Source organism: Monodelphis domestica, chromosome 3 (assembly GCF_027887165.1).
Source record: "Monodelphis domestica isolate mMonDom1 chromosome 3, mMonDom1.pri, whole genome shotgun sequence".
NCBI classification, from domain to species: Eukaryota; Metazoa; Chordata; class Mammalia; order Didelphimorphia; family Didelphidae; genus Monodelphis; species Monodelphis domestica.
This window is the reverse complement of record NC_077229.1, coordinates 90,773,598-90,790,356: the sequence shown is the minus strand read 5'-3', so window position 1 is coordinate 90,790,356 and position 16,759 is coordinate 90,773,598. Positions and strand designations below refer to the sequence as shown.

Sequence of the window (16,759 nt, the reverse complement as noted above, 5' to 3'; positions counted from 1 at the left end):
AAGCCTCCTTTGTCAAAGAACTGGCTTGGGGGGGGGGGGAGCAAGGGGAAGCCAGGGAATAGAGAGGACTAGAGTGTTGCAACCCTTTAGGACATGGGGATGCCCTATTTTAGGATGGGGAGACTGAGGCCCAAAGAGGGAAAGTGCTTTTGCCAAGGTCCCTCAGGTGGGGAATGAGCTACCTGGTTCCTGAGTCCTAGGTCTTGAGCTTTGGGGCTGTGTCTATGAAGACCCTCACAACTTCTATCCACTGGGCACTGGGGGGTCTGCAGAGCAGATTGTCAAGCCTGGCTAGGTAGGCAAGGGAGAGGATGGGGTGAGGGCGAAGACCCTTCTGGTGGGACAGAGACCTCTCAGCCCCCTGGAAGTCCTGGTCAAGGGGAGATAGAATTCTCACAGAAGAGTACCAGAGAATATCGGGGTCCCCTGCTCCATTGGCTTCTTGTTCAAAGGCATTTTTCTTGAGGGGAGGCAGAGGAAGGGAGCCCACGATGGATAAGTTGTTCAACTTTATAAAGCACTTCCTGTGTGGCCAGCCCGAGGAGTCAGAAACCAAAGGGTCACTCTTCAAGGGGGAAGGGATGGGCACGAAGGGAGCCCTGCCTGACTAGACCCCAGGAAGACAGGAGGAGCATGTCCAGTGGGAATGTTCCTACAGGTGGCTTTTAATGTAGACTTTGTGGAAAATGGTGACAGGAGGTAGAGAATAGTGGACAGAGGTAAATAACATGAAATAAGGCAGAAAACTCCCTTTAGCACCCTTGTGGAAGGCTTGCTAGGTCAGGCTGAGAAATATATATTTTATCCAGGGAACCACAGAACATTTTTGATCAGAAGAGTAGCACAGCCAGACTGACTCATCATACAAAAAGATGCTCATGACAGTTGCAGGGAGCAGGAAAACAGGAACCAATTCCTTTAGGTGGGAACCAGTGCGGGGGATGGGGGGTAGTGAGTGGAAAGAAAGGGGACAAGTGAGATTGTCATCCCCATTTTAAAGACAGAGGCCTGAGTTGGTGCAGAGACTTGTCCAGGGTTCCACAGCTAGTAAGAGCCATTCTTGAGTCCAAGATGAGCCCTCCAGTACCTTTTCCAGCTGCTCCATAGGATGTGATCTGCAGGAAGGGAGAAAGGGGAAGGACAAGGTTGCTGCAGACCAGGCAGCAACAAATGACTTTTAAGTCATCAAGAATATTGACCATATCCCTGCTGGCTGCTCACCCCACTGGGCCCAGAACACTTGGGGTTGGGAGAGGCACAAGGAAAATGAGAGCATTCCAGTAGTGAGGGCTCACAGATACTGGCCGATTTTGGACTTCCAATATCCTTCAGGGTTTGATCAGGACAGACAGCCTAGAAGGGCCATGCGCTCCTCATAGTGGACAGTTCCAGAAACAGGCAAATCTAGTACAGGTCTGGCAGGAAGAAAGAACCCTGAACATACGCCCATTTGCCCAGAGTAGAGCCTTGCTGGTAAGGCATTCTGAATACCTGGCTCTGCCGCCAGTCTATGTGATCCCTGAGCTCATGCTCTCAGCAGTTTACAAGCATTTATTGGGCACCTAAAGATGAAGCTGGAGATGAGACTAAACAGGAAATGGCCCTCACAGAGAGAGAGGCAACCCCAGAGACTAATGCATTATACTAAAATAGGAAAGGAGAAAATAAAGAGAACTCTGGAGGGGCTTCTTCTGCTTATTCTCCCCCTATTTCTGTCTCCTCTATTTCTGTCTCTCCCTCCTCTTTCTCCTTCATTTTTTCTCTCTCTCTCCTCTCTCCTTTCCTCTTTTCCCCTTCTCTCTCTCCTCCCATACCTATTATATACACATACGTGTGTGTATCTGTATATATACATTGTTCTTTGTCCTTCCTTTTTGAAGAAGACCAATGACATAAGTCTTGACAAGCTCGTGAATTAGATAAGTGAGGCAGAGCTCCACAAAGCCGTCAGCGTCATTCTTTCTTCCAGACTTGCCCAAGTCTGGTGAGAAGACAAAAGTCAGGATGGCTGGCAATGGCCTGGGACGAAATGGGTGACGTTGGTCTCTTCCACATCTGACCAAGCTCTAGGCAGTCCACCGTGCCTGCTTTGGCCAACTTCATGGCCTTTGGAACAAATTGTTCTCATCTGCCCATTCTGCCGAGGAAAAGTCTTCCTATGACTGTATATATACACATATGCAACATATATCCAATAGGCCTCAAACCCATCAGTGAGTTTGGGAGATGCCTCCCACAAGCACTGCATCCCCAGCCACCACCACCACCACCACCACCACCACAGGTCGTCCTGGCCTTTGTCTTCTCACCAGACTTAGGTGAAGAAAGAATGAGGCTGATGGCTTTGTGGAGCTCTGCCTCACTTATCCAATTCATGAGCTAGTCAAGACTGATGTCATTGGTCCTCTTCAAAAAGTAAGGGCAGAGAGTAGGCTCTGTGTGTGTGTGTGTGATCCCCCCATCTCTCTATCTCTGCCTTAGTCTTTCTCTGTTTCTGTGTCTTCCTCTGCCTCTCTGTCTTTGTCTCTGTCTCTCTACTCTCTCTCTGTCTTTCCATCTCTCTCTGTCTCTGTCTCTCTCTCTGGCCATTTCTCTATCTTTTTCTGCCTCAGTCTTTCTCTGTGTGTGTCTTCCTCTCTGTCTCTCTGTCTCTCCATCTCTCTGTCTCTGTCTCTTTTTCTTTGTCTCTGACTCTCCATCTCTCTCTGACTGTCTCTGTCTTGTCTCTGTATTTCTTTTTGTCTCTCTCCATCTCTCTCTGTCTCTGTCTTTCTCTCTCTCTCTGTTTTTGTCTGTCTGTCTCTTCCTCCCCCCATCTCTCTCTCTCTCTCCTTGAAGGCTCCTGTCTCCCTCCCCTGGGTTGCCCTCCTTTTCCTCCCCTCTCCTCTCCCCACCCCCAGCCTCTCCACAGTAGCTCTCTTCTCCAGCTCTGAGTCAGCCCAGGGCCAATGGGTTTGCCATGTGTGCACTCAGAGGGGATATATCTAACCTTGCAAACAAAGGGGAAACTGCTGAGTGGCTCAAATGAAATTCTTGAGGCCTTGGTTTCTCTTCACTGTGGCTCTACCCCCAAAGCTTCTCCAAGCCTCCCTCCCTCCCTCCCATCATGCCCTGGCCCCTGGCCCTAAAGGCTTTTCAGCCAGGAAGGCTTGGGCCAAGGGAGTCCCATGGCTCTTTTGCTCTTTGCTCAATGACCTCATGTTGACTGAGGTTGGAGAAAGGCCCCAGCCCCAAGGCCTGTGCTGGGCCCCCACAGACCCAGCCCAAGGGAAATGGGACCAGAATTACCAGAAGACCCAGGACAAAGATGGGAGGACTCAGCCAGCCTAGGGAACCCTCCAGGGGCAACCCATTCCACACTCGAGTTAGGAAGTGTTTCCTTTCACTGAAATGAAATCTGGCAGCTACCACCACTCCTAATCCTGCCTGCCACCCACCCTTCATCCCCCAGGTCCCACCCCATCCCCACCAGGCCCCACCAACCCCCTTTCTCCATGTTAAACATCCCTAGCTCCTTTGAACAGAAGGTCAGAACTGTACTTCAGAGATGTAGCACTAGGCAACCAGGCCCAGGGCCCACTCAGAGGACTAAGTGGGATCACCGCCAGGGCAAGGAGTATCTGGTCAGGAGGGGCGGAGTTGTGGCCCCAGCCCAAAACCATGGAACTAATTAGAACTAGAAAGGGCCTTAGAACATTGTGTCACAGCTGGGAGGGCCCTTGGGACAAAGAGTCTTACAGCTTAGAACCCAGAGCCCAGAATGTCTGAGCTTAGAGAGGGAGCAGCTTAGAACATAGAACCCAGAATGTCAGAGTAGGAAGAGCCTTAGTAGTCATCTAATTCAATTCTCATTTCACAGATAGAGAAACAGAGGTCCAGAGGAGCAGAGTAATTTACCCAGATACAAGCATCCGGGGCTGGTTTAGGAACCGTGGGCTTCTGCCTACTCCAAGAGTCTACCTGCATTCTCTCTCTGTCTCTCTGTCTCTCTCTGCCTCTCTGCCTCTGTCTCTTTCTCTTTCTCTGTCTCTGTCTGTCTGTCTGTCTCTCTCTGTCTCTCTGTCTGTCTGTCTGTCTCTCTCTGTCTCTGTCCGTCTGTCTCTCTGTCTGTCTGTCTGTCTGTCTGTCTGTCTGTCTCTCTCTCTCTCTCTCTCTCTCTCTCTCTCCCCACACACACAGCTGCATAATGGCTACTTATGACAATCTAGGATCAAAGCCCAATACACAAGTGAGCATCATTTTTCAGACTGTACAACACACTCTATGTGGCAGAAAACAACCTCATGCCACCACCACAACCACCCTCAAACCAATCAACTCAACATTCTACAATGGAGAATGGACAGGGTTAGGCATGCAAGTTCCACCCCCACCCGATCATTTTCTTTTTTCTTTTTTTAAATTCTCACTTTCTATCTTAGAAGTAACTCTAAGGCAGATAGGCAAATGGGGTTAAGTGAGTTGCCCAGGGTCACACAGCTAGGAAGCTGAGGCCAGACTTGAATCCAGATCCTTCTGACTTCAGGCCTGTCTCTCTATCCTAGCTGCCCCCAATTATTTTCAATGCATCAGTAGCAAAGGTTCCTCAATTTAAAGCTAGAAAGAATATCAGAGGTCATCTAGTCCAAGCACCCCCACACACACCTCCATTTTATAGATAGGAAAACTGAGGCCCAGAGAGGTTAATTGACTTGTGTAAAGTCACCAAGAAAATAAAAAGCAAATCTGGAGTTTGAACCCAGGTCTTCCAACAGGTAGAAACACAGTGGATAGAGCTGGGAATCAGGAAGACATCTTCCTGATTTCAAATCCAGTCTCAGACATTTGCTGTGAGGCGCTGGACAAGTCATTTAACTCTATTTGCCTCAATTTCCCCACCTGTCAAATGAGCTGGAAAAGAAAATGGCAAACCAGTCCAGTATCTCTGCCAAGAAAACTCCAAACAGGGACACAAATCAGCAGATACAACTGAACAACAACCTCCATCTCTAAAGACAGGCTTCTTTGTACCACTGTACGATGCTGTCATATAGAGATGAAATGACGTTCCAAAAGATGGAGACAGAGATGGGAAGGGGGGACAACCAGAGAAGGGGAGATGGCCCAGATCATTCCGGAGCATTCCATCCCCCAAGTCACAGACTGTCAGAGCTTAGAATATCACATCGCCCAGCTAGGAGGGTTCTGATGCAGAGCCAAGTTAGCAGAACCAAGAGAGAAACCAAATGTGCCATGCCTGGGATAAGGCACCAGAAGATAACCCAAAAAGGCTTGGAATGACCATCAATTCTTGACTTGGAGGTCGGATGGGGAAACTTACCTGTTCCTTGTCCTAAGGAAGTGATGGATGGTGGGTATAGAATGAGGTCCCTGTTGTCAGACATGATCCAGATCTCTACTTTCTTTTGCTTAACTAATTTTGATAAGAATTATGTCTTCAATGACTCAGTGCCAAGAGCCAAGCCTGGAGATGAGAGGTCCTGGGTTCAAATTTGACCTTAGACACCACTTCCTCGATGTTTGACTCTGGGCAAGTCACTTAACCCCCTTTGCCTAGCCCTTACCACTCATCTGCCTCAGACTTTGCATTGATCCTAAGATGGAATGTGTGGATTATTTTTAAAAAGGATTGTCTTTGGCATAAGAAAAAGGGAAGCAAGGAGTCATGTACAAATTAGATGTACTGAGACATCAACTTTGTTAGTCCAAAGAGGCAGCTGTGATTTCTTTTTTAGATGAACCAAAAAGGTACAAAATACTCAATTGTATAAGAAGTTTATGGGAAAGGCTGTTCCCCACTGAGTGGGGATCAAGTTGAGCTTCCTGGAAGAGGCAGCTTTATTTAGTGTTCAACCTCTAAAAGACAGTTGTGAACATGGGGAGAAAGAGAGAGAGAGGGAGGGAGAGAAAGAAAGGAAGGAAGAAGAGGGAGAGGAGTGTGGGAAAAAGAGAGAAGAGTGAAACAGAGAGAAGGAAAGAGGAGTGGAGGGGAGAGAGAGGAGACTGGGTTGGAGATAAGGATCTGAGATGAAGACCAGATGTCTGGGGTTGGGAAAATGGCTGAGGCCTGCCTGCAGAGAGGTGAATGAAATAGGAGTCTGAACCATCATTACTGGGCTGAGCCCTTATTACGTTTGGAGGGCAATGTGTCCTAAGGCACACCCTGGCAGGGGTGGTGAGGGGCCAGGGCAGTGGGTTTGAATCCAGCCTGGGCTGTCTGGAGACTCAAACTAGACTCCAGAACTTCCTCATTGTGTGACATCTCCCTGTCCCAGCCTCTGTTTTTTCACTTGTAAAATAGACACAAAAAGCCCTTCATAACCTTCAAAACCCTGAAATTGTGAACAGAACAGAAGCTCTTTAACATCATGGAAACCTGGCTGGGATTCCCCTGGAGCAGGGCCTGTGTGGAGAGCCTATGCTGAACCCAGAGCCTGAGGCCTGCCCAGCCAGGGCTGGGAGAGGGGAAAGACATGACTTTTGAGCTGGTCCTTGAGAGAGTAGAACCGGAAAGTCCTCGGTTTCAGGGGCTGCGACTAGAGGGGGCTGTGGGCACCTGGAGATTCTGGGGGCCTCCTAAGGCCAGACGGTGATTTTGGTTTTTTCCATCTAAGTAATAGCGACATGATTTAAAGGGGGGGCCAAGCCCATTTCCATCTCTATTCAAGGGATCAGCAGGCCCATAAGCGCCGAGGCATCCTCAGGAGCCCCAAAGCAAGGCCCACAACTTCTTACCTCGTTACAGTTTAATTAAGAATTATGTTGGATCAGCTCCTTTTTAATTATCACAGGGCCCAGATGACACCTAATCGTGTTTAGCTGGGGAGAGGAGGGGACGACCAGGCCAAGATGCGCACGAATGAATTTACAATTCCCTCTTTGGGGAACTTTAATAAAATTAGGCCCGCACGAGATGAACGGGATAAAAAGAACTCACAAACAGAACATTTGGCTTCTTCCAATTAGTGTCCGCATGCAGGTGAATGAGCGGGGGAGGCCAGGGTGAAGGAGGGAGCGTTCCCGGCCTGGGAGTGCCAATCCTGGTTTCTAGGTCCGGCCGCCTCATTTCCCCAAGCGCTGTTATCTGACTTTCTGATGCTGAAGAACCACCGCATGCCCTCTGTAAGACTCCGCGGCCTCCAGGGTCTTTTCCCATGCTGGCCCCTTGGGACTCTGGGAACGGAAAAGAGTCCCGCGCTTCCTGTACCCGGATGGGGCCAGCAGTGGAAGTCGAGGCTCCTTCTCTTCGGCTTCCTCCTCCGCTCAGCCCATCCCCGCCCGGTCATTCCCACCAGCCTCCCCAGGATCCGCAGGTTGGTGCCCTCTGGGTCATCGTTCCCATCCGCCCCCACGTCCCTCCCTCACCCGTTCACCCGTTCCTTTACCTCTCCACGTAGCTGTTCTTAGTCTGAGCTCCCACACCATCTGGAGAACCTGGGAGCCCTGGAAGAGAGTGCCGCGCCCAGGGAGCAGCGGCGGAGGAATCCGGGGGTTTGCCCGGGGGCTCCACAGCCTGGCAGGCTCTTCTTTTTTGTTTGTTTGTTTTTCTTTTAATTTTCTTTTAAAAATGTTTTTCGTGTTTCCATGATTTCTTTTCTTTCTCTCCCCCCTCGCAGGGGTGACAAGCAATTCCACTGGGTGGTACAAATGTTAGCCACAAGCTTTTATTCTTCATAATACTCTTTTTAAACCCTCCCCTTCTGGCTTAGAACACTACTATGGATCTACTCTAAGGCAGAAGAGCAGTCAGGGCTAGGCCATGAGGGTGAAGTGACTCTTCCAGGGTCACCCGGACAGCTTGGAAGCCAGGATGTCCCCTCCCTACACCTGGCTACCCCCCCTTGCTGACATTTTTCCCAGAGAGCTGTGGGTAAATATTGAACAGCACACGCGGCATTTCTAGTGAAGGACATTCAAAACGTATCCAAAGTCCCTGGGAGCCCGCGAGAGAAGGAGGGAGCCCGATTCAGGGCTGACCCTGCAGCAGAACTTCCGGCATGCTCCAAGAAGCAAAGTGGAGGCCAGAGAGCGGGGTCAGCCTGGACAAAGCCCTGGAGATGGGAAATGGACTGAGTTTCCCCCAAGCAGAGAGTGTGTAGGATGGGAACAGGAAAGGATGTTAAATCGGCCTGGAAAGATAGACTGGAGACAGCAGCAGGTGAAAGGCTTCGAATGCCAAATCAAGTCCAATAACACACGCCTCCAATATAGGCTTAAAATGGATTTATAATATACATGTTTACACACCTATACACTACTTATACAATGTTTACAACATAGACATAAGTGCAGTCAATGTAATGCATGCACAAACACATTTGCAATAAACCTGGATAAACAAAAACATGTTTAACCACAGGTGCATCTATAACATATAGGTACCATATGCTGCTATACACACATGTACTACTTATCTATATACCACATAAAACATAACATACATGCATGTACATATAATACAATGTAATGTAAGCACATGTCTGTCATATACATGTGTAAACACGTTGCTTAAATACAGGCTTGCAACATGCGTGCACAACACATCTAAAAGTACACATACCCATGTGCTTGTATATGCATAAAATACATGCCAATATTTACAAATTATGTTGTATGCATGTATAATGCACTTGAAAATACATTTGTGATGCATATGTGTAAACATGCACACATAAACATACATACAATGTGCTCATTTGTAATATGCCTATATAAGTCCATATATTCTTCCACATAGACACATACACACATGCACACATGCTTAAATATACATTTTGCAACACACATACACACAACATGAAGTTGTAAACACATGTACTGGTACTTATACACATATAAACACATGGCTGTTATCTATAGCACGTTATATACATGTAGGATATATGAAACATGTTTGTGATGTATGTATAAACATGCACACATATAGTATATCTGTCTGTAATATACATATGTAAGCCTATATATTCCTATATGTACACTTACATAATTATACAATTATATGTAGATATAAAATTATAAAATAAATAAAGTAGATATGATTTTATACTATATAATTATATAAATATATAACACTATAAATAGAATTAAATTCTATAAAATGCTATAAATACAATATAAACTTATATGTAATAACAAATATAATAAAATATACAATAAAATAAAAACATAAAATGTATATTAGAATTATAAGATATATATTATATTATATATACTATGTAATATGATAACACATACACACATAAAGCATTCACTTTGTGGCTGGCATTATTCTGGAAGCTGAGGCTACAAAGGCTAAAATGGCCCTCCTTGCCCTGGGGAGCGGATGTTCTGTAGGGGAACAACATATGCAGGGAAAGTAATCTTAGAGGAAAGAGACTAGCGGTGGGGAGGATCAGGGAAGGCTTCCTGTAGAAGGAGGCATTTAAAGTAAGTCTTGAAAGAAGCAGGGAGAAAGGGGTGAGGAAGGACAGCGTCCCACCATGGAGGACCTCAGCAAGTGCACACAAGTTGAGTTGAGTCCATGGAGGAGAATAAGTATAACAATGGGAAGGTAGGAAGGGGGCAGTCTGTGAAGGGACAAAAAGGGGGCTCTGAGCTAATGGCTGATGGTGAGTCTCCAGCTTAGAGGTGCAGAAAGGGGGCTTGAGGCGGGGCAAATGCCATGGGATTTTGAATAACCACCGGGGCAAGAGGAATAGCATCATTTGGGGAGGTAACAAAAGGATTGCCTGGCTGCAGTGAGGACCCAGTTGATACTATGTCACATACATTTGTAGCAGACTACTAAATAACAGTTTATTTTCTCTAGCTCTGCTTAGCAGCTCTATGAATACAAGTGGAGGCAACATGATGACATTAATTTTAGGTTGGAGTTTGGTCAGATGTGATCAACCACAGACCAAGCAGGCCTGAGAATCAAGAGTAGAAGACAGTGGAGAACCAAAATGATTTACCAAGGGGTCAAGGGAGAGACAGAGACAGACAGAGGCACAAAAGAGAAGAGAGGATAGCCTGTATCCAAGGGGTGATTGAGGAGAGAACAGAAGGGTAGAAGAATTGAGATCAGTGTGAGCATGAAAAACAGTTGTGGAATGATAAAATAATAAGGTCCCATAAAGGAATTCCAGAATCTATGAACCTGGAAGCCGTACACTTGGGGGTTCTGGCAAGATCAAGTATGTAACCAGTTCTGTGGGTAGGAGATGACTTCTGGAATGGGGTGAAGTCAGAAGCTGGAGGGGAAGGGCCAGGATCCAGGGCTGTTTCAGGGGTCAGAGGAAACCTTGGGTTAAAGATGGTGGCAGGAAGTTGGTACATGCCCCAAAGGCTATGGAAAAACCGTGGGATGCTGAGAAATGGTTGTCCAGAATACAAAGGAATTTCATCCTCTATCTTGGAGTTAATAGGCTACTTCTCAAGCAGAAAAGTGATGTGGTTTGGCTTTAAGGTGGATTCTATGTGCTGGGGGAAGATAGAGGTTCTATCTCTAGAGTTTTCCCAATGCTGATGGGTCCTCATTGTGTGGTGACAGAGTCTCTGAGCATCTTTCCCCCAACCAGCGTTAATCCTGCAATGATGAATGATTCCAACATGCGATCCCAACCACCTCCTTAGCAGACAGGCTCCTTCAACTAGAAAATCCATGAACCCTGCTACCAACCCTGGGCAGTGATACCCCCCCGCCATGAACTTTGCTGGACTGGCTAAGGCTGGGCTGGCAGGTCCCCAATGTCTGATGTAACTAGGGGAGTGTTGGTAAAGGTCTGACAACCATTTCTCCAGAAAAAAAGAATTCAAGATACACTTTTAAGTTAAATCTGTATAATTAACATTTTCTCCATCACTCTTTAAGTCTAGATAAGCAAGAAGCCCTGATTTTGCGATGGTGGCCAGTTTCTGAGATGTAAAGTTCTCAATGAAAAGTTGACAGTCATATAGAGCCAGTTCCAGCATGCCCCCTGCCCAGAACCCTCTGCCTAGCACCCTCCTGTAGTAGGCATTTAGTGATGTTTAGTAATGGCAGAAGGAAGAAACTCAGAATCAGAGCCTATGCAAGAAGATGTCACCATTAGGCCCCTTCCCCTGAGAGGCCTGTGGGAAGGATCTGAGAGGGGCCCAGTGCTCCCAGCCCCTGATAAGGTGAAGGACCCCTCAGTTCTTCGGTTGGTCTTGCTGAGAATCGAATGCCCTGGAACAACCAGAAAACAAGACTGCAAAGCCACCTCATTTGTGAGCGAGAGAAGAAAAGGAATCTTATTTACAGGGAAGTAAATGACCCAAATCAAAGGCTCGAGGTGTAACTTGGCAACTGCATCATCGTCAAGGCCCGGAAGAGCAGAGGGAAAGGAGCGTGATTTTCCATTTATGTGGCCCATCTACTGAGAGCGTGGGGGTAAGGACCAATGTTCTTTCCTCGAAGAAGATGACAATGAGACTTAATGGGTGGCGTTTCTGCCTTCTGCTAAATCTAATGTTCAGCCTGGCCTTGATGGCTATTCATTTGCTGCTGGCTCCAGAGGGATCTTCGGAGCTTGGCACATCATAGTTTAGAAGAGATGGGCTCATACACAAACACTTCTGACCAACAAAGGAAACTAAAATCTTGCTGATGTGGGGACTTTGTCCTATATCCACATCCTCCCAAAGATCTTCCACTGGGGGGTCTGCCCAGCATTGTAGGGGGTCCCCTCTCTATATCTGGCATTGTGCAGGTACAGGAATGTTTAACAACCAACTCTTGAAAGAATATGACATCTGACACTCTCTAAAATTGAATACATAGGGGGGCAGCTCTTTGGCTCAATGGATTAAGAGTTAAACACCAGAAGTCCTGAATTCAAATCTGGTCTCAGACATTTCCTAGCTGTGTGACCCAGGGCAAGTCCCTTAACCCCCATTGCCTATCCCTTACCACTTTTCTGTCTTGGAACCAATACTGATTCCAAGATGGAAGGTTAAGAGTTATAGGTTTGTTTGTTTTTTAATAAATAAATTGAATCTGCGTTATTAACATTTTCTCCATCACTTTCTGAAGTCTAGACCAATCAACAAAATAATAAATCAAGCCCTGGTTTGTATTTGCCAATTTCTAAGGTCTAAATGCACACGCTGAAAATTTAACGATCAGCTCTAAAGCTCTAAAGTGACACTGTGAGGCAGAGAATTGTGACCAGTGTGTTCTTCAGCAGACAGTTAAATTAATCAACAAGATTGTATAAAGGGCTTAATATATGCCAGCTACAGTGTTAACATGTCACAAAGGAAGGTAAAAACAGTCCTTGATCTCAAATAACTTACATTTGAATGGGAAGATGTTTAAAGAAATCAGTACATACAAGATACATTATTGTTCTTCCTTCCTTTTTCAAAGAGGACCCAGGACATCAAGGAATGATGTCTTGATGTGCCTGTGGATTGAATTGAAGTGAGGCAGAGCTGCACAAAGTAGGCGGCCTCACTCTCTTACAGACTCATGCAAATTCGGTGGCAAGACAAAAGTCAGGATGACTGGACGTGGCCCAGGATGTAGTGGACAACCAAGCTCAAAGTGCCTCGCTGTGCCTGCTTCAGATGCCTTCAGAGTCCTTGGAATGGATTGTTCCCATCTATGGATTCTGCTGGGGAAGATTTCACATGCTTGGAGTAGAGATCCCCCAAGGTCACTGATGGGTGTGAGGGCTGCCGGTTATCCTTGACCTAGCTTAGACTGTCTACCAAAACGGTTTCAGGGGGTACAGCCACTGCACATGCTCCAGCTATTGGAACCACAGGTGAGAGTTGGGTGGAAGGGAACACCAAAGGTAGATGAACATCCCTGAAAAGGGCTTGGCAAGCCATCCCACCAGCAGTGCCTGATCACCCCATACACCCCCCGAGATACATACACAGTAGGTGGAGGGACCAAACCATGTGTTGGAACTTCCCCTGGCACAGACTTTACCCAACATCTTGGGGAGTTCAGGGGTAACCACTAAGCTCCCTGAGTTTCTGTCTGGCTCTCAAGGAAGTGGCTGCCAATACCCACTAGCCTCTGCCCCTTTGAGAGTGATGTCACTGTGCTCCATCTAGAGAATGGAATAGCTGATCCAAACCAGGGCTTCTTAACGTTTTTTTTGTGCTGCTTGACCCCACTGACATTCTGGGGGAGCTCAAGGAGCCTTTCTCAGAATCCAAAAAACAAACAAACCATAATTGGGGTAGCTAGATGGCTTAATGGATTGAGAGCCAGGCCTGGAGATGGGAGGTCCTGGGTTCAAATGTGACCTCAGACATTACCTAGTTATGAGAGCCTGTGCAAGGCACTTAATCCCAACTGCCCAGCCCTCATTTCTCTTCTTCCTTAGAACCAATACTTAGTATCAATTCTAAGTCAGATAGTAAGGGCCAAAAAAAAAATCCCATAATTGAAGGAAATGCTAAAGTGAAAATAAAGATGTAATTGTTTTCTGATCCAAGTTCAAGGACTCCCTAAAATCTCTCCATGGACCTCCTAGAGATGGGAGGTCCTGGGTTCAAATGTGGCCTCAGACACTTCCCAGCTGTGTGACCTTGGGCAAGTCATTTAACCCCCATTGCCTAATCCTTACTACTCTTCTGCCTTGGAACCAATACATAGTATTGATACTATGAAGAAGTTAAGGTTTTGTTTTTTTTTTAAATAAGATAAAAGAAATGAGAGATGGAGTTCTGGGTCCAAACTTGGTCTCAGACACTTCCTAACTGTGTAACCCTGGGCAAGTCACTTAACCATCATTGACTAGCCCTTACCACTCTTCTGCCTTGGAACCAATACACAGTAATGATTCTAAGACGAAACGTGAGGGTTTAAAAAATAAAAGGTTAACTCCAGAATCCCCAATGGCAGCAGAGAACCTGAAAGCCCCAAATCCCAGTGCTCCAATCCTTCCTACTGGGAAAGCCAAGGCTTTTTACTCATATCCAGAACTGCCCAAGCATCTCAATGTCCACAATATCCACTGCCAGAATTGAGGAACCTGACTATCTCTGCCTACCCAGAATGGTGGCCCAGTGGATAGAGTGCTGGGCCTAGAGTCAGGAAGACCTGAGCTCAAATCCAGCCTCACACATTTATTAACTGTATAACCCTGGGTAAGTCACTTACCCTCTGTCTGTCTCCCTTTCCTCATCTGGAAAAATATATATATATTGAGAGAGAGAATAATGGCACCTACCTTGCATCATTGTTGTGAGGAGCAAATGAGATAGTATTTATAAAGTGCTTTGCAGAACCTTAAAATGCTATTTAAAAGCTAGCTAAAATTACATCGTTATTGTTATATCTAACATTTCATTATATATTATTTTCTTCTTCAATCTTTCTAGATATCATTCCCATAGTTATGTATATTTATATTCTATACGGGCTAAAGCAGGGTGAGGGTAAATGGCAAGCCTCCAACCCATTAATGATTTAGGGGGATCTACCGCAAGCATGTGAAGTCTTCCCCCCAGCAGAATTTGTTCTGGCAACCATGAAGGCAGCTGAAGCAGGCACTATGGAACACTTAGAGCTTGGTCAGCCATCAAAGATACCAAGGGTTTCTCCGGCCATCACCAGTCATCTTGACTTTTGTCTTGTCACTGGACTTAGAAAAGAGGAGGCTGACAGCTTTGTCCAACTCTGCTTCACTTGAATCCAGTGCACAAACAAGTCAAGACATCGTTCCTTGATGTCACTGGTCCTCTTCAAAAACAAAGGATGAACAACAATGACTTGATATTCACATATCTTAGTAGAGATATTATTAGATATAACAATTATTGCTTTTATCATTCCCAATGGCGTGGTAATTTGAGGTCTTCTTTCTGTTCTTCTGTCACTTCAAGACTTCCCTGGAGGTCATCTAGCCAGCACAGTTAGACTTACTCTGATATCAAGTGATGAAGCTCACCATTTTCTCTCCCCAAACTTCTTCAAAGCCTTTGGACCAAGGTTCTTTGCACCAGTGAGCAAGATCCACCACATGCATCTGTGCTGGCCAGCACACTCATTCCTCATGCATTCCAGCACAGCATGCCAAATACCCATTGGTTATCTTCCATTCCTGCTACTTCATTTAGCAATCCCTCCTTCTTTTCTGGTCTTATATCTTTCCTGTGACATCCTTTCTGCTGATTCTTTACCAATAATATGTTGCAGTCTCCTCGTGCCCAACATGAACCTATTAATCATCCTTTGGATGACTAAACTTTAATTCTTTGGAGGCTTACGGAGGGATCTTCTGTTTTCTACAATTTTCAGTCAGTTGTGGAGCTGTTGAAATGTGGTATGCTATAGAATATCATTTGTGAAAGTCTGCCCAGTTCCTTCTCAGGAATCACCTCAAAGATTGTAAAATCTCTAGGTCGAGCACTCTATTGACAGCTGGATTCTATCCACTGCTGCCTCACTGCCTGAAGTGGGAGGAATCTATGGTGTCTCTGTGATAGGGGAGTCAGGCCCCTGATGCCAGCCACACATCCGAGTTGTGAACCTTGGTTTTCTCATCTGAATAATTTTTTAGGACTATCTTCCCAGATCTTTTCCATTTTTTATTTATTGTTGTTAGTGTTGTTGGAGGTCATGGCAGAGGCGGCGGTGGTGGAGTGTGTGTGTCCTACTTTGAAACTTAAATACCCTGTAACCAAATGTCTTTCCAAAGTTATTACATGTAATTGGGGAAATAAAATACCTTTAAATTTTTAAAAAATTGTCTCTCCACCTGTACTGCCTACCTTTCTGGGCTGTGATAAGGAGAGAGCTTTGTAAGCCAAACAGAACTGGAGAATGGGAGCTGTTATCAACATTATCATCATCACTGCTGACATTTATATGACCCTCTAAAGTGAACTAAGCACTTTCCATCCATCATCTCATTTAAGGCTCACAGTGGGCCTGTCAGATAGGAGCAAGGGGTATTACTTGCCCCATGTTACAAATAAGGAAACTGAGAGTCAGAGAAATGGCTTGCCTAGAGTTGTATAGCCAGCAAGAATCAGAAGTTGGTGGGCAGCTAGTTAGCTCAGTGGATAGAGTGGCAGGTCTGGAGTCAGGAAGACTCATCTTTGTGAGTTCAAATCTAGTCTCAGACACTTACTAGCTGTGTGACCTTGGACACGTCACTTAACTTGCCTCAGTTTCCTCATCTGTAAAATGACCTGGAAAGGGAAATGGCAAACCACTCTAGTATTTTTGCCAAGAAAACCCCAAATAGAGTCATGAGTCAGATATGATTGAAAAATAACTGACCAACATCAGAAGTAGAATTTGATTCCAGATTTCCCTGACTCCAAACTCTCTACCCTCTACCCTCTATGTATCATCCCAGACGGCATGAAAGGTTCCATTCAAAACTGTTCCTCAACAGGGGTCCTGGGGGTCTGGAACGGCCACCATTCCTTGGATGTTTCCAGGCCTCCTTCAACCTCCCCAGCCTGGCAAGGCAGTCAATCAGTCTGGTGTCAGGGAGTTCTCAGACAGGAGAACATAATTAGCTCTCTGTCATCTGGTAGTGTTAGCTTTTCTCTCCCCCCACCCCCAGGCCAGTCTCTAATTCCTCTGCAGAATGAGTCAGCCAACAGCAGCAGGAACACCTTGGTCTACAGGGTACAGACTGAATGCAGGAGAGTCCAGACGGCAGGCAGGCTGGCGGGAAGGAGGGGCACTTCAGGGTGGCAGGAAGGATCCATCATGGCGCATTTGCCAAGCTGCTTTCCATCCCTGAGGGAATCACTTTCCCAATGATGGAGTGAATTTTCA

General features: G+C 46.1%; 1 long non-coding RNA gene across 1 annotated transcript; it reads right to left on the bottom strand.

Annotated features, from left to right (window-relative positions):
- Window positions 1-7: 7 nt before the first annotated feature.
- Window positions 8-7,819, bottom strand: LOC103101283 (uncharacterized). Its single transcript, XR_465713.3, has 3 exons — window positions 7,386-7,819; window positions 6,938-7,173; window positions 8-1,115 (listed from the first exon to the last, which is right to left on the bottom strand). It is a non-coding gene; the product is annotated as an uncharacterized LOC103101283 (long non-coding RNA).
- Window positions 7,820-16,759: the final 8,940 nt, after the last annotated feature.